We start from the raw sequence: 21,320 nt of genomic DNA, 5'->3' as shown, positions 1-21,320 counted from the left end.
AAAAAGAGAGGGGTGCAATTCCATAAAAAGCCTTCAGAAATATCAGAGAAATTGGTGATGAGAAAAGCAAAAGCTCAATTTCTTAAAAAGTTTGGAATCTAATTTCTCTGCCTGTCTGGAGCTTGATCTTTCTTTCATGTTTGGTCCATAATTGCTATCTGATACCAGAGAAGCCTTACTGCCAGTACTGTCCTCGTCAGCTAAACTAATACTTGGACTGGGTGCTCCTTCCCTTCTCACACCCTCCTTCTGCACACAGAATGGATGAACATTGGGAACAGGGCTGGAATTTTAAGAAATGCAATCTTCCTTTTTGTCTGTTCAGGGACTATTTATTAATTTTTTTTTCTATTGTAGGAGTTTAAGACCAAATCACAGTGGAGTGCATGAGGCATTTATTATGGCAAAAGAAATAGATGAGCTTTCTTTTACATATACAGAGATATTTGTGGTGTATTTACATTTTTTTCAGGGCAGTAGTTTCAAATTACCATCTGCTTTTATTTGTTTGCTTGTAAGCCAGGTCTTACAATTTAGTCAATTTTTTAGACTAAAACAAAGCAATCAACATGCTCACTATGATTTTGTTTAACAGGGATTAAAAACTTACCTCCACATACTTACTACATTTAACTTCTTCCCGAAGATCAGCAAATGAAAATTCACATATGTTGTGAACATATGTGTCATAGAATCACGTAATTTTTTTATGTTGGAAAAGACCTCTAGGATCATCAAGTCCAAATGTTAACCCGGCGTTGCCAATTCCACCAGTAAATCTTGTCCCCTTGCCCCACATCCATATGTTTTTGGAACATTTCCAGGTATGATGATTCTACCACATCCTGGGCAGCCTGTTCCAATGCTTTAAATATGTTCACATGTATATGAAGAGTGAGACATCAGATTTGTGCGTGTTTGGTGAGGTGAAGAGTAGGCTCAAATGCTTGTCACAAGATTGGTGTGGTATGTTACACACCCACTGTGGGTTGGTCCTTGGCCCTCAGGAGAGTAATTCCCAGAACCTGGTTCTCTACTCATCACCTTCTGCCTAAGCCACTCCCAAAGTGCTCCAGAGCTTCAATTATGAATACTCCTAAAAGTGTGTGTAAGCACCAGGGATGTCACTTGAATCTCAGCTTATCACTTTAGACTGACATTTAACTAACTGTATAGACATATCACTGATGAACCCCAGAGAAAGCTGCTAAGAGGACCTGGAATACTAAAAATCTGTCTAAGACTAGGAGGATGAGATTTGCTTCCAAGTAGAAGATGAGCACTACAGGGTGCCCCAAATTTTAGGCACTAATTACAAGCTGACAAATGAAAGGCCAGCAAGACAAAATACGAAAAGGAGATCTCCTGTATCTATATAGAAAGAATAAAAGCAGCATATAGATTACTGAGATAAATTGAGTATGACAAATAAGGAAAAGTACACCAAAACCAAAAAATTAAGACTGTAATAGAAGTGACATATTACTGGAGGAGTAATCATGAAACTGTGAATTTAGGAAGCAACTAAAAGGCCAGCAAAACTCTGAAGCCCCACCTGAAAGCAGACCAGTCAAAAGTGCTAAGTGACACACTAGCATAAAGCAGACTTTATGGAGGGGAGAGCAGTAAAGAGCAGGAAAGAAATCATGTAAAGATGTTATTGAGGTCACTGGATTCCCATGCCAGCATCATACCGAAATCCTATCACAGTTATAAACTGTGTGAGATGACATTATTTCCTGATAAATTACTTTGTCCCATTTCTTCTTCTGAGTCTTTGTTATTTGATGACCAGAAAGATGCTGAAAAGTTAGATAATGGTGATATTAAAATTTGGCACCAAATTAGTGCAGCAGAATTGAAAAAACATAGACTTGCCATGTTCTTTGGTAGGACAAGGTTGGCAAGCACTGTCTATATGTGACTACCAAATATCAGAGAGTGTTCATCCAAACAGGCTTTACCAAGCTTCATCTTAAAGCAATATTACAGAGTGCCTTGGCTTGTGCCACCTACAGCTTATCCCAGCTGCCTTGCAAATAGCCCTGGGAGGTTTGGTCCATTAGGTCACAAAATACCAGGCTTCGTGATTGCACTGCTGCTCCAACACCAAACTGCATCTGCTCAGGCTAAGGAAAAGCATAATAGCCCAGTTATAACACAACATCCATGTGTCCAGTGAATTAAATGTCCCAACCCCAAATGAAAATCCACAGCTGAACACAGCTACAGAGAAGTCAAGTCTGGAAATACCCACAGAAACAGAGGGGAGCTCACTGGGCAATGACAGCTTGAATTCAGACCAAAAGGCGCACATTTCTTGTACTATACAGCAAAACTCTGCCTGTAGCTTTGCTAGAACAGCCTGAAATCCAAAGGAAAGGAAAGAAATCATATAAAATTGAATAGAAAAGTCCAACACTGCTGCTACAGATTACATGAAAATATAGGAATTACCTTTGTCTCTATTATACCTCAGTTATCTGACAACAGACCATGGAATAGTGAGTTTTTGATTTCTTCATCATGCTTTCACTACCCCATGCATACAACAAATACACAACACAGTAAGTGACAGGGATTGTTTGACCATCTCACACTGCATCGATAGCAGCTGTCCTCCAAACAGATTGGGAGATACAAGCAATGCATCAACTATGGCTGAGAGGGAACATGCAGTCAACTGAAGGGAGGAAAGTGTGTTTCACCAAACAAGGTTAAAAAAAGACTCGTATTACAGCAATATCAATCCTAAGTAATTTCGCTGAAAATACTGGTGATGAGTGTGAATGAGACTTCAGAGTGTGGAGCTCAGATCAGAGTCTGAGGCTGTGTTCAGGATGGCTGGCAGTGTAATACTTCATTTGTTTTTTCTTAGTGTGTTTCCATAGGAGAATTTTTCTAGAGAATGTGCATCTTTTTGTAACTAGAATTTTTTTTCCTAGCTTCTATATTTGATAATTCTAACTGTTTTCTTGGCTTTGAATTTCCTCAAAAAGTTATTTACAAAAAAACAGGGCACCTGAATTCCACTGGAAATCCCATTAAACCTTTTACATGCATTATTTTAATTGATACTTGGTAATTTTGTATTTGTACTGCCCGTATTGGTTATTTTTTACTTAAGCAAAACCACAGAAAAACAATTCCCAGTCCTAATTAAGCAAATGGGAATTCAGCCATAGAACTACTTAACCAGTGAGTAAGTCTGGAGGTCATTGTTAAACCCTCTCTGTACTGGAGCTGGTAACAGCCCATGTGCATCAGCAGGAGCACTGTTCCTGGCCAATAACTGCTGAAGGGGGTAATTTTCTGCAGATTGCATGTTCACAAAAATACAGCTCCTGACTAGAGCTGGACTTCCTCCTGACTAATTCCCTGCTTTATTCTGCACCAATTACACTTAATACAAAGCTAGTTTTCTGGGAGAATAAGTTCACTAGGATAGTCAAAGGCTACATCATGCCAGTCAATCTCAGTGTCAGGAAACGTTGCCATTAAATTTACAAGAATAGAATAGTCTAGATATAAAGCCATGTTCTCTGTTTCAGGACTTACATTTGAAACATGAAAAGAATCAGGGTAGAATACTAAGTGTTCAACACAACTGGATCAAAGATGAGTGATCACTCATGATGAGTGATCTTGTCAAAATCTTCCTCAATTAAACAAATTTCAAGTCTCATCTCTTCTTCTGTCCTTTAGGAAAGAGGAAAGAGCTCCAAACCCGTATTCAAACCCAGCCCCAAGGATTTTTGCTCCAGTTGCTGGGGCATAAAACTGCACTCACCAGTACAACAGTTAAATTTCATTCCCCTCAAGGATGACAATACTTTCATTGCAGATTTCAGGCAGTGGGAAGGTATTTAGCTGGATTAAAAACATTATTAATTTCTAATACCCCCTGGCTCACTCATAAACATACTTCTCCTATATTTTATAGGCTTTTTTCACTGGGGGTTTTGGTACACAACTGGTCAAGACAGCATTTTATGCAGCCTTCAGCAAACAACCAGAGATTGTCTTTCTCATAGCACTTTGTGTTTTCCAAAGTTGCCATTTATGCAAACACCAGAATTGAGTTTTTTAATTTATGATTTTTTTTTACACTAGACAGCAGTGAAACTATTCTATTTGTTCACTGCTCTCTGTTTTCCTGTCTCTCTTGACAACCTCTTACCAGAGCAGACTGGTACCTCTGATGCTGTATTTCTACAGTGAGTCAGCTCACATTGCACAGCACCCGACAGGCAAAGGATGTGACCTGCACACGGAACCCAGGGGTTTTTTTCTCCACCCACATGTCAAACCAAAAGGCACAGAATAGGTCAAATGAAATTACAGTTTGTGTGACAAGGTTTCATTCTTCAAACACTTCCATTTGTTAGTTGTCAACTCAGACTTGACAGATAACAATAAGATTTCTGATATTCAAAGCCACTGTGATACTGTCTATAACAACTGAGTTTGGCATTTCCAGTGGCTGACTGTATCTGTATTCTCTGAATCACTCTTTGTAATAAATATATTTACATGAGTAGATAGACACCAAAAGTGGATTCCTTATGACAAAGTAGTAGAGTTTTTAAAAGGACTGTTTATTTGTTTTAGTAGTATTTTAATATTTTTGTCTTCAAAAAGTTCCCTCAGTCATAAAGATAGAAAAGATAATGGGGTTTAGCTCATTTCTTTGCAAGATCACTTCATCACTGACATCAATACACAGAGCTCCTGAGTGGTAAAATGTACTCTTCCAAACATCCTTCCCTGAACTTAAAGCTATTTCACAAGTTAAAAGCAGATACATGTTGTGCTATGCATCAGCTGAAATATGGTAACTCAGCAAGCTGAGCGGTGCATGACACGCCCCCCCCAAAAAAAAGCAGAACAACCAAGTTCCTTTTGTTCTAGTATTCCTTTTAAACAGAAAAAAAAAAGAAAAACAAAAATGTCTGTAAATATTCAACATTATGGAAAGTCAAAAAATAAGCTGACAAGGAGGAAGCAAGTTCCAAATTATTGAGTCTGCTAGAAGGAAGAGACTTTTGTTCCACTGTAAAAGAGACCAAAACATGGGGAAAAAGTATGACTAAAATGTGATGTGTAACTTCTGCCTTTCTAATTCCATTAACTGTGTTTCCACTTCTACAAATGATTATAAAATTTTGATCTGCACTGATATAGTTAGCACTGCAAAATCTGAGTGAAGACAAGGCAGTGATAATGCCTTATGCAGTGCAGGAAACTGAGGTCAATCCATGGTGGATAATTTAAGGCTGACCCTGAACACATGCTGTGAGCCACCCCTCATACCGCTCACTCAGTGGGATTTAGCTAATTATCTCTATGACTTGTAAAAAGACAGTCTTGTTCAGTAATGAGGAGGATTTAATGGTCAGCCTAAAAGGTCTGAAACCATCTCATCCATCCTAGTTCCTCAGCACAACTCCATTCAGCTTCAGCTCTGCGGGCAAAGTTTCTGACCCAGTGCAATAAATCTTACAGCTAGAACCTTAGCTTTGTCATTTCTACACTTCCTCTCTCAGCTGCCACTTGGTTAAAGTATTTGCAAAAGAAAAAAAAAAGCCTGAAAGGAAAAATATCTTCACAAAGCTCTTCCTGAGGGTTTTATTTCCGAATAGGGTTATTTAAGTACTATTTTTCTTCTGTCTAGCACAATCCTACTTCCAAATGTGAAAAATCCCTTTGGTGGAACAAGAATGGTGCTGGTTGTCAGCTCTGTGGATTTTACTGTCTTGTCACATCAGAGATAATCCTATTATTTCTTACTTGAACTTGCTTCATAAGGATGAAGAAAATGAAAAGCTATAAACCATGAGATATAAAAATGAAATAAAACACACAACACATTATGGAGTAGAGAAACTTGGAAATATCAGCAAATTTTCAGGTGATACATTTCCTTCTAACCCGCTCAAGTCTTTTTATACCTTATTACTTATTGGATGATCATTAGTTTCAGCACCTTCTCTGTGTTTGAATCAAACCTCTAATGAGATTCAAGAGTGTAAGTTATTTCCCCCAAACCCTCTAAAAAGTCTATGCAGAACAAAGAATTCAATTCATCCCAAATTTTAGGCAGCACACTTAACATCTCTTCTCTAACCCAAATAAATGAATAACATTTTGACTCTTTTTGGTTGCTTAGATACAGATAAAAATTATCACTGAATACCCTACTAAAGGAACAGATTTTTTCCCATTACACACTTCTAGAACTGGCAATTTAAACTTTACAAAGAAATACAGCTAAAATCCTGTCCAAAACACTATATACTGGTCAGCAGCTATTATCTCTTCCTTTCATCCCCTTTTAGCTACTGTGATTGGTTCTGTGTACTGGAAATACTGCCATTACCATTTCACAATTGAATAAATACTCCAGCCTCAATGCAAACACATATATGGGTAGCTGAATCCTGGTAGATATATTGTTTATCTATAGAATCATAGAATTATTTAGGTTGGAAAAGAAATCTAAGATCATCTAGTCCTACCAGTAACCCAGCACTGCCAAGCCCATGGCTGAACCATGTATTTAAGTGCCCCATCCATATGTTTTTTGAGCACTTTCAGGCATGGTGATTCTATGACTTCCCTGGGCAGCCTGTTCCAAATCCTTACTCCCCCCTTCATTGATGAAATTTCTCCTAACAGCCGATCTAGACCTCTCCTGGCACCACTTGAGGGCATTTATTTCCTCTTGTCCTATCACTCGCTACTTGGGAGAAGAGGCCAACGCCACCTCACTACAACCTCCTTTCAGGTAGTTGCAGAGAGCAGTAAGGTTGCCCCCACCATTATTCATCTATGTACTCTTATTATGTCTCACATAAATGGTCCACAAATTCAAAGCATAAAAATCAAACTTCTAGAAACTTTGTACATTGTCCTTCACATCTATCATGCTCAAGATTATTCACCTCAGAAGACACTGCTAGGTATTATATGTTTTTCAGAGTGAATTAGAATACTTGTGCACAGCATCATGTTGTGCCACCCTTTTTTTTCCCCTGCATCTATGAAGTTATTACTGGCAAATGTAGACTGCTGTACAAACTGCTCCCCTTTTCGAATTGCATCAGCCATACTGAGTTAATGGACCATATTTCAGCAGAGTGGGTGGGTGGCAAACCACATGGAGTCATTCAGCATTCAAGCAGCCTTTTCTTTCCTTCTCGTGTAAAACTGTTACTTATGCCTCTGTGGCGATCAAGTCGCAAGTGCCACTGGAACCTCTTTAGCCTACCTCTGTGGCACATGGGAAGAAACTTTAGTAAGGCCAGTGTAACAAAAGAGATTACACCACAGTTCTCCACACAGCTGCTAATGCATCAGAATGGGGCAAAGAAATCAAACAAAATTTAAGATGAAATAAAAATAAAAAGGACCACTGAGAAGGAAACCATCCCCACTGAAGAAATACAAGATGTAATGCTGTTCTGTTAACATTCTTTGTTCTCATCCATGACAGACACCAGGGAGATACTGAATTGAGTTTGTAACTAGAGGAAATGGCAGAAAGTACCACTTAATTCACCAGAACTGTATTGATTTACACCAGCTGGGTAATGGAGGAGGAAGTGGGCTCAATTTTGCTAACAGCTCTAGTGAAAGGCAGCTTGACTTTCATTTCTTTCAAGACAGCTTGGCCGGAAAGACTGTAAAACGTAAATAGGAAAGTCAGGAGGAGAAATAGAAAGCTCACTCTGGGGAAGTGGTACATCCACTGTTGTGAAGCAGAGCTGCATTTAGCACTCAGTCTCCTGCTGCTCACAGCACTGAGGTGTTGCTGTATCTGAGAAAGCTTTAAAACACCAGCCTGGGGACTGGTAGCAGTTCATCACAGGTACCACTAGATCTACCCGTGATCTTAGCAAACAGTTAAACATCAGCTCATGCCATGCTTTTAATCACCACTGCTCATCTGGTATTGAAAAAGCCCTAGGTGGTTTATATCCAGGACACATGTATCTGCACCACACTTCAGGTGCAGTGGTGATGCTGCCAAGAACTGCAGACACAACTCAGGAGATCAGCTCTTTAAAATAAGGTGGGGCTCTATCTCCCACTGCCAGCAATCAACAGTGATGTCTGAGTAGCTCTGAAAACTGATTTGTGAGCATTTTTGGAGTTCTCTGCCTTTTCTGCATCCACATGCATTCATCTGAAAAAGATTCTCCCTCATTTAACAAAACCAGATGCCTGAACACCAGTACTGAACTCCTCACCACAGCAAAAAATACTGTATCAAGAAGCAGACTGCTCTCTAACCCACTGCATTTTCAAAGACAGTAATCAAAAAAATCTTCATAATATGAACAATTAAAAAATTTTCTGCCGAAGATTTGTTCATCCCATAGCTTTTCCCTGGAACAGAAATCATACATTCATCCATGATAATATGGTATCTCAGATCTTACTACCTCCATCTGCTGCTTTGCATGTGTACTATCACTTTCATCTTCTAAGTCTGGAAAAAAAAAAAGTGTTTTGGCAAATAATATGGGTAATCCCAGACCTCTAATACTAATGGGTGTTAAAACTAACCGAGAAATTGGAGGAGCCCCATTTAACTGCTTTTGCATCTTTTTGAATTTCCAGAAGACAGTATATCAGCATCAGGCAATCTGTGCACCCTGCCACAACTCTTGCCACGTCAGATACAGAGATACTGTTTTCTTAGCTTTGGAGAACATCCTGTGATGCATGAAACAAGCAGAGCACACTGGGTCACATACATATTTTATTGATGTTATCATGTAGAGACTTGTCAGGAAATTTTCTAGTAGTGAGTGTTCAAATATTGTATCTACTGATTATGATAAAATATTAACTTACAATATTTTTTTCCACAACTATCATGGGTATTGTATGAAAATCATCTGGTTTTGATAACAAAGTATGATAGCTGAAATTCAAGCCATCTTGAAGGTTCAATTTTTACTTTTTTTTTTTGATTCCTTAAAATTAATGCTTTCCATCTAAGAAATTTTTCCTTTTGTCATTACATGTATATTTTTGTATAGCAGAGAGACTTGATTGTGTCCATTAAACAAGAAGACATCTATAGCAGATTTCTGGTTCTGATTTTTTTCCTACCATTAAACAGAATGCAATTCTTCATTTCAGCTACTAGTCAAGTAAAAATTTTCATAACAGTCGTCAAAATTATTCAGTGAGGAGGAAACCTAGTGAAGAGAGATGTCAGATGGGTATTGCTTATTTAATGCCTTGCTTACAAGTGAGGAGATAAAAGGTAATTGAAAAGAAGCCTGAAAGTTCGTGATCATCAATTGCATAGTATATGCTGTCATAAAATAATTCATAGGTGTTAGGAGAATCAGCAAAGTAACTGCTTGATGGTTTAAATTAAAGGAATAGGGATGAGGAGCATGTTCTCCTGGGTTAAATATGCTTCACTGAGACAGTAAATCAAACATAATCAATAGCAAGAAACACTAGTGACAGGTTCTCAGGAGCCATAGAAGATTAATGTAAAAGAAGCAGTTTGGAAAGCCCTCCAGCTTGACACTTTAGAAGGCAGATTTTCATGAACATGGATTTTTTGATAGTTTTAGTTGCTGAAATTTATGCAAACCCACTTGGGTTTGACAGGACCAAATATACAAGCAGCAGTCCATCACAGAGATTACTAACTTCATAAAATCAATTCTGTGACAAAATCGGCAGTAAGTGACATAATCAATTCTCTGCACAAAAGTACCAGCTTCAGGAAACTTCAAAATCCTAAATCTTCTTGTCTTCATTTCCAAATATGGGATGATCATATATCTTGTAAGCAGGTAACTTCCTACAAGATATTAGAAAGATGTTTGGAAAACATTCTAAATGATAAAAACCCTTACATAAGCACTACATTGCACATGTTTGAGAATATAACTGTGTAATGACTATTATTTTACCATTCTGTTCCTGTAATAGGCAACCTGATGTAACAGACAACATTTTAAGACCACTTAAGATTATCTGATCATACAATCTACCCTTCTGACTGCTACAAGTGACACAATTTTTCTCAGAGTTTCTTATACTGGGACTGGGAACTCATTTGAAGAAAAACTATTGTCACTGTTAAAACAACTCATCCAATTATCAGAACTTCTACTCTGGTGAAGTAATCAATAATCCTCAAAAAGTGTTACTCTCACAGACTCTGAATTATGTGTAGTCCTGGAAAAACAACCTTAACAATAAGGAATAAGATCCTTTCTCATTCTGCAGCTGAGACTGTATCCTAGTCCCCTACTGGGAAAGTGAAAATATCTCATAATTTTGGGATTTATCATATTCCACAGCAAGAATGAGTCATACAATACATTAGAATCAGGTGGTAGTCTGGTTTAATTGATCTTTATTTGTTTGAGTTGGAAATTTTAAAAATGTCTGCATGATTTATATTCAGTTCCTAACTCATTGTGGAACTGAGAATAACCCTGGCTCATGCTTCACTGGACATTGCAGTTGTAGAAATGATCCATGGTTGTTGCTGGATAATTCTGAGCATCCCTTCAGTCCTTTATGCATCATTACACCAGTCTGCATGGAGATGGATCATACTATGGAAGGGTCTATTTATTTCTCTCACAAAGAGCCTACACAGCTTTCTAGAGAGGATGTTTGGCTTTTGAATTGACAAAGTTGAGTGAATTGTCCAATTAAGTCCCGTATCTTGAGACTGACTGATGAAAGGTAACGCAATAAAAGCTTGATAGCACTGTTACAGTGCAGATATTGCAACACGTGTATCAGACAACGAGGCCTGTGGAAAAGAAATATATATGGACTGATTCTTGACAGATGTTTCAGAGATGTTTATTTCTCCAGCCCCATGGCCAGGATCTGCCAAGGAACTGCTGCAATCATGGGACCCGAGGGTCCTTGCCCGTACAGGGGAACACAAAACAACCAATGGGCTAGCCAGGGGCAGGCAACCCCCGTGCCTGTCCCCGGAGCCCCTCTCCCAGGGCTACATGGCGGGGGGGGAGACCCCAACATAGCACTACTGATTATTTCAAAAAATGTCAAAGGCATGCAATAGACAGCGACCTTGATCCCAAAATTGTCTTACTGGCTGCCTTGTTTAATCTGAAATGAGATTTGTTTTCAGTATGTGCTACAAAAAGTCATGGAAGCATAGAATCATAAGGTGGTTTGGGTTGGAAGGGTTCCAATTCCACCCCCCTGCCACAGACGAGACACCTTTCACTGAACCAGGTTTCTCAGAGTTCTGTACTATCTAACCTTGAACACTTCCAGGGATGGGGAATCCACAAACCTGTTCCAGTGCCCTCACCATCCTCACAATAAAGAGTTTTTTCTTAATATTTGATCTAAACCTACCCTCCTTCATCTTATGGTCATTCACCCTTGTCTTATCATTCCATGCCCTTGTGAACAGTCCCTCTCCATCTTTCTTGTAGGCCCACTTTAGCTACTGGAAGGTGCTTTAAGAGCTCTAAGGCTCCCCAGAGCCTTCTCTTCTCCAGCCTGAACAAACACAGGTCTCTCGGGTTGTCATCACAGGAGAGGTTCTCCAGCACCTCTGATCAATTTAGTGGCTCTCCTCTGGACTCATTCCAAGAGGTCAACATCCTTCTTGTGTGGGAAGTCACAACAATTATTTTTAGTGATTCCTGGTGGAAACAATAAAAAACTGTCTGTATTGAAAAAAGGAAAAATCTGAAGTGGATAGCAATAAATCCAAGTATGTTCTCCTTCATACCTCTGTCTTCTCTTTCTTCATATCAGTATGAAGTGGCAAATCATAACTATAGTGCTGTGTGATTTGGTTCTCCAGTGTTCCTCAAAGGAAATTGGTCCAAAGAACTTTCCATGACATCGACAATAACGTAATATCTACTGCTAATGATTCTCTTTGTGTTCAACCCAAGATGGTGATCAAAAGATGGTATGATCCTTTACCTGGCAGATCCTTTTGCCTTGGTAAAACAAGCCCCAGTGGTTCTTTAATTATTTTCATGCCTGATGAATGTCACAAAACTCCATGACTCCAGAAGCTGAGAGATGGGTTTGGAACCTTAGAGAACTTGAATTTAATCCTCACTTGTTTTGTGAGCAAAACTCATAAAACCTGGGTCTCCAAAAGTGATGACTGATTTTCTCTATGTTTTGACTATTCTCTGGCTTCCTTCAAAACCTGAAGCTATGGAGCCAGACATTTTGTTCCTTTGCAGGTGCTGTTCACCACCTTGTACTCACAGTCAAGATTTTAAAGTACAATCAACTCCTGTGCTGTGATATTTCCAAAAAAGCCAAAACATCATGCTCACTCCTTACCCTTTCATTTACTTTAAAACACTTTCATTTTTCTTTCTGTGTCTGTTTATTTCTGTTGCTCTGATAGAAAAAATATTTTCCCTCTACACTGCAAAACTAGACATACTTGCTTGCACCTTGCATTTACCTGATGGTGCTGTTCTATGTTGTTCTTCTTCTGTCCCTCTCCAAGATTTTTACTTCCTGTGGAAAAAGATGACAGTTTGGCTGAAATGTATTCTGCAAACTAGCTTGTTGTTCCAAGTAGCCACATACACATCTCATCTATGCCTAAATAAATTCTACATCAATTACAATTTCTTTACCTGACAAAGAATCAGAGGTTCTGACTTTGTCTCAGAAGATTTTTGAAGTCTCTGCACTCTGCCAACAAATGTTTTCATTGTCAGAGTAATGAAAGCAAGAAGGATGTACACTGAACATGTATTAGATGAATGCAGTACATCTTCATTACAGAAACCTGCCAAGTGTCAGTTCTGAAGGATATTACCAAGCTGATGAGCTCTTCTGAATTAGTTGTTTATTATTTTAAGCTACAAATGATTTGTAGGAATGACCATTTCAAAAATGGATAACACAGAAAAACTACAATGGACATAGCTGATGAGTCAAAATTTCTCATAAGCATTATGTGCAACACTGCATATATGATATACTCTATAAAATATATTATATGCTGGATAATACCATGTTTATAAAACATCATGTTTGTAAAGAGAACGGTTTACAGAGGTGTTGCAACTGAGGATTACTTCCAAGTCATGTATAAACTTTCTAGTGTTTCTTCCAGATTATTCCCTGTTATAGTCCCTTCTTTTCTTCCCACATTTCATAGAGATCACTGCCTTTTCTCTTCTAACAGTTGTAATTTGTTAACAGCACAAACACTTGTTAAGGCCAGGGATCACTAAGATATATCCCATCAAAGAGATGTGCCTTACCTTTGATTACTAATCTTTGTGAAGACTATGAGTACTTCAATTACGCTGTTAAGCTTGCTTATTTGCCTCTTTGTTTCCAAAACATCTGTTTTAGTCTTACTGAAATCCTAGTCTTCTTCTACCTCTTGTGTCTGAGAAAATTGAAAATCTATCTTCAGATAGAAATCGGAGTGTCCACTGCTGCCTAATTTGTTTCTACTTCATCTGCTGTGCATTGCACAGTATTTGGATGGCTGTTTTTGCTTTGTGTTTTTATTTGATGTAATTCCTAGTGCACAACTCTCCTTGGCAGCAATAGACTGTCCATCATGTGAAACAGACAACCACAGAACTTGTCTGTGTTTTCTGATCCAACAAATGAGTCAACACTGCCTCTTCACTCCTATCTGTGTTGCCAGTCCATCAGTCACTTTACTACTTATGCCATTTTCATGCTGTTTTGTGAGTACACAAAACAGGACAATTTGTGCTCATGTTCCCATGTGATGTTGAGCTGTTTAAATTTAGTGGCATGTTGGGGTCCCTTCCCCCCTGCCATGTAGCCCTGGGAGAGGGGCCCTGGGGGAGAGGCACGGAGTTTCCCTAGCCCCTGGTCAGCCTCGTTCCCCATTGGTTGTTTTGTGTTCCCCTGTACGGGCAAGGACCCTCGGGTCCCATGATTGCAGCAGTTCCTTGGCAGATCCTGGCCATGGGGCTGGAGAAATAAACATCTCTCTGAAACCTCTATCAAGAATCAGTTCATATATATTTCTTTCCACAGGCCTCGTTGTCTGATACACGTGTTGCAATATCTGCACTGTAACCGTGGCAGGTTCTATGACTCAGTGCTTCATTAGGATGGATGGGATATGTTTTCCTTGTTGTGCATGCCTTCAGGTTCCTGATGCCAGCTACAACCCACAGCAGCATGATATTTCTTTTCTCATGGTAAAAATGTTACCAGTAAAAATCCCAGAACTCCGAATTTTCTCTAGGTGAGGGTGTTTCTCCATTTACACTGACCACCTCTGCAATTAAGATGAGATCCACAGACTTTTCACCCAGAGGTTCTTGTTCAAAGATTTCCAGAGGAGTAGGAAGCTTTGTCATTCAATATACTGTGTGAGTTTTATCCTGGGTAAATTTAGGGGAACTTCTTTAGTCACTAATGATAAGCCCTGCTTTCTTTCATACTGTATGTTAACTGTCTTCCAACCAGTGTGACACACCTCTCCAATGTTACACTGCTATCATGCTCAGTGTTAAACTCTACAGGTGCATTGTGACCTCTGTTCAAACCTTAACGCTTCCCTCCAACATGAAGGAATTGTTCTTGAGTTCCTTCCTTCCTTCCTTCCTTCCTTCCTTCCTTCCTTCCTTCCTTCCTTTCCATTTCAATTTTTAGAATTAATTTATTATTTTCAAACCCTATTCAAACCCTACGTCGCTTTCCATAATTCAGGCATTTTTATGCATATTTGTGCTTTCCTTCTGACTATGCTGTATAAACTGAATTGTGCTGCTTCTCTTCTTGGTCCTCCTGTCCTGGTCCAAAAAAAGTTTTTTTTCTTAGTCTCATGAAGTTGTTCTGAGTTAGTGATGCTTAGTGCCTTCACACTTTCAGTATACAAATTCTTCTGTCCTTGACAGAAGATGCAGTCTCTCTGAAGCTGTATTAGTTTCTCTCAAGGGTGTGCCCCAACACCTGGAACCAGCTGCACTGCATAAGATGCTGCCTTCAATAAGGTTGTACAATGGCATATTAACATAACATGCAGTGCTTCCAAAGGTCCATGTGGATGCCAAAGTTCTTCACTTCAGTATATATTCTCTCATCTCCTGCTTGGTTTTGGCTTTAAAAACAATTTATTTCTGAAGACTCATTGTATGAGGGATTGCAACACTCATCAGTCCTATTTTTGGTTCTTTCAGCATGTTATGCATTAGTATTGACAGAAGGGTCTCATTCACACCTCACTCTTCTTCTCCATTAAAACAAAAAACCTAACATTTCTTTAATTTATTTTCTATCTGGTGCTCTCCTTCCTAAGGGCCAGATGAAGGACAAGACAGCTAAAAGCTTAGTAAAGTCAAGTAAAGAAAAAGATGTTTTTAAATGTCTGGCTAATAAATACAATTATACTGTATTTCTTGGCTTTAATTAAGAATGTAAGTTACTGTAATGGTCAATACGGATGGCAATGATTTTGTAGCAACTTTTTCCAAGGCTAACAACCATGTAAAAAAAGTTAAGTTTATATGGAACTTGTAGTCCAGATAACAGCAAGGCATTCTCATCCCTCAGGGGTGACTGCTTCACTGTTTTGGACCATTTAAACCTATTATAGCTACCAGTACCTGAGAGAGTGTATCATACACTCAGATCATCAGGCATTCAATATTTACCAGTATCAAGACATACAAAAAGTACTGTGGTGCCAACAGAGTCCTGAGATTGATATCAAAAAGGGACAGTCAGAACCTGGGAGATGGCCACAATTATTTACAAGAATCCACAGAAAAACAGAACTGAATGTGTATGAAATGCCTCAGGATAAATATAAAAAATGCCAATGTGATGTTTGGCCCATGGTAAAGAGGAACATAGTGAGTATGCTCTCAAAAATAAGTATGAGCCAAGTCTCCTCCTTGGGCAATCACACTGCAAAAAAATACTTTGGAATAGTTATGAAATAAAAAATCCTACAATTACATAAAATTAAGACAATATGGCTAGTAATTGCAATATCAGAATTAGAAATCACTTCTCCTATGGGGTGGGGGGGTGGGCTGTGTGTTCTACCATTCAAACCACACACTTATGAAAAGTATCTACTGTGGGACAGTAAAGCCCAATATTCAGAAAAGAGGTTTCATTAATTTTTACATGGAAGATGAAAGACAGATTTCTGCAGCATATAGAAATACATTAGGTATTATAGCTTCTTTCATCTTTATGTATTACTGTGTTCTAGTCTTGGCTATTCCAGAATAATATATTCCAGATCTGGCATAGCCTTATTGCAATGGAAAAATTATCTACAATGCTGACCTATTATAAAAGACACTAGATGCAATCTCATGCATTTATGTAACATTTAAATGGATTTATTAAAACTGGTGAAAATCTTTCTTTAGTTCCTCCAGATAAAGAACCATTAACTGGTGTATTGACAAAAATTTACAGACTGTTCTGTGATAATATATTCCATTCTCAGTCTGCAGACTAAGAACATTTTCATAGCATTTCTCTGCAGATTAATTGATCTAACTACAACAAGGGCTCTTATCATTCCTCTGCCAGAGATGAATATTGCTGCTAATCATGATGCAATTGGTGCAATTGTGCATCACTATGAATAGCAGAGGAGAAATCATGTTTATGATGAGGTGGCCCTGAATTTAGTGAGGCCACTGTAAACAGAAGAGAAATGAAGCAGCAATAAGCCATTGTCATGGTTTAATCCCAGCTGGCATTCAGCCCCACACGGCCTCTTGCTCACTATTCTACCACATCAGGATGGAATAATAAAAGTAAGAAAACATGTGGATTAAGATAAAGACAGTTTAATAGGGAAAGCAAAAGCCATGAAAGCAAGCTAGGCAAAACAAGGAAGTAATTCATCTCTTTCCATGGGCAGGCATGTGTTCAGCCATCTCCAGGAGAGCAGGGCCACATCAAGTGTAACAGTGACTTGGGAAGACAAATGCCATCACCCTGAACCTCTCCATTTTTCTTCTCCCCCAAGCCTTATCAGCTGAGCCTGTCACCATGTGATATGGAACATCCCTTGGGTCGATTGGGCTGTGTCCCCTCCCAGCTCCTTGTGCACTCCCAGCCTCCTCACTGGTGGGGTGGAGTGAGGAGCAGAAAAGGCTTTGATTTTGAGCACTGATCATCAGTAATTAAAACACCCCTGTATTATTAGCACTGTTTCCAGCACAAATCCGAAACACAGCCCCATACCAGCTACTATGGAAAAAATTAACTCCAGCACAGCAGTAAAATAAGCAGATAAGAATCCAAAAGTATAGAGAGCATCTCTGTTGGGGAAGGCACTCTGATGTCTCTCTGTCAACGAAGCAGCATCACCAGGGTGCCACTTACACTTTCATTGGCACCATCCCCGCTGCAGATGCTGTTAGTCAGCTCTGCAGGGAGACATTTTGCTGCTGTTCTTTTGTTCCCATGCACTGCACAGGGTTGGACAAACATAAGTGGAGGGATTATTGTCCATATTGTCTGTCCTAGAGGAAAACCATTCCTCTACAGAATCAGAAGTCCATGCCAAGGGAAGGGTCAAGTCTCCAAGACTGATACTTTCTCCCTTTCTCCCTGTTTGCTCCAGCTATGGGCACAGCATGGTGATGTTCTACATCAGTAGAACATTAAGGATATAGGCATGATTAAAGCATTTTTCATATAAGGGAGAGGATAATTTCACTTATCCGTATAAAAACTATAAGTGTTATTTCATTTGGACTCTATAGATCAGCAACGTAAAGAGACACCTACTTCCAAGAGGAAATTCATCCTCTCTCCTTAGAAATTTACATCAGGACAGAAAAAGTTGTCATGTAGAGATATGCTCCATTTTTCCTCATGGCAGGCAAAATATATGACTAGAGCAGAGTAAAGGCTCATCTTTAGACATTTAAAATCAGGTGAGGAGAACGACTTTTACTGTCAGTTTTCACTGGGAGACAAATGTAGCCTTTCTCAAAATCTGACAGTAGCACCAATGAGAATGGAACTGATAACATAAATCTGACTGCAATTCCCAAACTATTTAATTTTCAATGAGAAAGACTCAGTATTTCGCAAAGGGAAAAGAAATAACTCAGGTGACTGAATTGACTGCTTTAATGGTGAAGAGGACTCTTCAAAGGAGAGAGCAGTGAATGTTTTTTACCCTGAATTCAGCAAGTGCTTCAACCCTGTCTTCCATTATATCTTCAAAAAAGACAAACCAATGAAGTAAGGACTGCATAAGTAAACAGTGAGGTGGATGGAAACTGGCTGAATGCTGGACTCAAAGGATTGTGATCAGCAGTACAAAGTCCAGCTGAAGAGGTGGTGTACCCCAGCAGTCTGTACTCACTCAGGTCGGCACTGCCCAACATCTTTATTAAGGATTTGGTGATGGGACAGGATGCACCCTCAGCAAGTCTGCAGGCAATATAATCTGGGAATAGGGCTTGATGCACCAGAGGATTGTGTTAACATTCAGAGGGACCTTACAAGCTGGAGGATTGGGCCAAGAAGAACCTCATGAATTCCAAGAAAGGGAAATGTCAACTCCTGCTCCTGGTGAAAAATAACCCCAAGTACCAGGGCAAGGTGTGGCTGACAGCTGGACAGCATCTGTGCCGAGAAGGACCAGAGAGCTCTCATGAACACTATGGTGAATATAAGCCAGCAACAAACCTTCACAGCAAAGGAGGTCAACATCCTCCTGGGCTGAATTACACACAGTGTTGCCAGCAGGTTGAGGGAGGTGATCTCTGCCCTCTTCTCAGCACTGGTAAGACATATCTGCAGTTCTGTGTTCATTGCTGGGCTTCCCAGTACAACACATATGGATGAGCTGGAGTGAGTTCAAGAGAGAGCTATGAAGATGTCTGAGGCCTTGGGAAATCTGACATATGAGGAGAGGCTTTGAGAGCTGTGACTAATCAGCCCAAAAAAGAGAAAGCTCATGGGGAATCCTGACAATGTATAGAAGAACCAGGGATGGAGGAAAAAGAAAGAGCCAAACCCTTCCCAATAACATCAAGTGATGGGATAAGATGCAGTGGTCACAAACTGAAATACAGGAAATACCACTCAAATGGAAGACAAAACTGTTTCACAGTGAGTGTGTCAAATACTGGCACAGGTTTCACGCAGATGTTGTAGAGTGTCCGTTCTTGAAGATACTCAAAACCCATCTAGGCAAGATGGTGGGAAACCAGCTTTAGCGGACCCTACTCGGAGCAGGGGTTTGGACGAGGCAGTCTCCAGACATGCCTTTCCATCTCAACTGTTCTAGGATTTGAAGATTGTAGAGTAGGAAAAACATAAAGACCCCTTTTTTCATCACTTAAACCATAGGCTTTGAGGGAAAAAAACCTTGAAAAACACAACTCAGAATTTCTAAGAGGAAGTAGTTTGACTGTTTCTAACCACACTTCTAAATGCTGTTCCAGACACTGAGTAGCCAAGAGAGAATAATTTGGCTTGTGTGGTTCTTCAACACTATTTAACTATTCACTAATGACTGCATCATTTGTCTACTCTATTATCTTAGTTTACCCTAAAGTCTTAGATACAGTAAAATGTTCTTTAAACTGAACGATTTATCCCATGTTTTGATTTCCTTTTTCCTTCAAAAGCTTTCTTAAAGTCTTCTCCATGTCATTTTGCTCTTGGTCATAAGAAGTGAGACGAAAAAAAGTTTTTTGAGGATCCTTGGTTATGAACTGTGCCTACTTTCCTACCTGTATCTTTGTTCTCTGTCTATCATAGATGTCTGGTGCGCTAACACAATTTTTCTCTGTCCTTTAACCACATAAGCTGTTTTGATCTGATCTGGCTCTGCTGCACTTTGGACCTCATGCCTCTAGGAAGCCAACAGGACTGGATGTCTTACAGAAAGCAATTATTTTAACACCAATTATCCTCACTCTCAGTTTGATTTGATAGAGAAAGCATTTTATTTTTCATAAATTTCTACTGTCTAAGCAGCTTGCTGATACTTGTCCAGAAGCCTATTTCTCTTTGTGTTTACTAGATCTCAGCAGTATATCCAAATCACTCTCTTCTTTTTGTTACCTGCAAGACCAGAAGTTTGGCTTCAGCTTTTCCAGCTGTCTTTTCTCAGGATTTGCAGCAACTGCAGCCAGGTGCAGTGGAGGGGAACAGCTGTGTTTTGTCATTGCCTGCTCAAGGGTCTGAGCTATAGGTGGTTCTTGGAAAAAGGAAGAAGCAGTCAGTTTTCTACACAGATAAATTATGTGGGGGGAAAAAAACCAGAAAAAGTCTTTGGGTTCGCTAATAATTTTGTTGAATTAGGTAGAACAGAATTTTTCCCATAATGCCTAGACTGTTTTGGTTCTTTGAAGCCATCTTATGGAGGAGCTCCAAACATCTGGAGCCTTTTGTTTTTATGACACTTCCTGTAGTGACAGACCTGGAAATAGCTCATCAAGCATAATGACAATGGGATAAGTTAAAATTTGGTGTTAATGCCTCTTCTGAGATGCTTATGTCTATTTTGTAGCTGATAAATTCCCTGAGTTAAATTATACCCTTGGATAGGAAATGGCTATCACAAAAACAATGGGAGTTTGACATGGCCATCAAGGGATTAAAAATAGCCCTCAGAGAAAACAATATAAACATATTGCCTCTTTTACTACTTGAATCCACTAATTAGGAAACCAGAATGTGATAGAAAACTGTTGATGGTGAGCAGATGCATTTGCTGAGTGCTTATTGCAAGTCTGGTTACTAAAGCTAACAAATACAGCAGAGCACTCAATATTTTGCCATGAACTTAGAAGTCTAATGAAGTGTCATCAATTCTTTGTAAATCACCATAAGTGTGGCAAGCATTTTTCCAAAGGTCACTTCTACATATGAAACATTTTTTGTCTGAGTTAAATGAAATACAGGTAATACATTGATCTCACTGCCACATTGCATTCTCCACATCTGTTATGTCCACACGTTTTTCACAGTATATTGTAAATTTTTCAGGATGTTATTGATGTGGCTGTGTTTCCAGCAGCCCTACACACCATACATGAGATTCACCAATTTTAGATATCTGTGGTATAGGACAGTCACTCCAACACATTAAACAGAACTGGGTTAGTCCTAACAGACAACTGTTAACCAAGATACATTAAAATTAAAGCTCATAATGAGCATGAACTTGTCACTAATATGCAGATGGTCTTTTTGTTCTCACATTGAGCTTGCTGAGAACTCTAGGTAAACACTGAGTATCAAGTCTGCCATAATGCAGTGTGTAAAAGAGATGAGCTTAAGTTGAACTATCCAGATTAGAAAAC

The sequence above is a fragment of the Corvus brachyrhynchos genome, unplaced genomic scaffold (assembly GCF_000691975.1).
Source record: "Corvus brachyrhynchos isolate BGI_N302 unplaced genomic scaffold, ASM69197v1 scaffold44, whole genome shotgun sequence".
Classification (NCBI taxonomy): Eukaryota; Metazoa; Chordata; class Aves; order Passeriformes; family Corvidae; genus Corvus; species Corvus brachyrhynchos.
Note: the sequence above shows the minus strand (reverse complement) of the source record.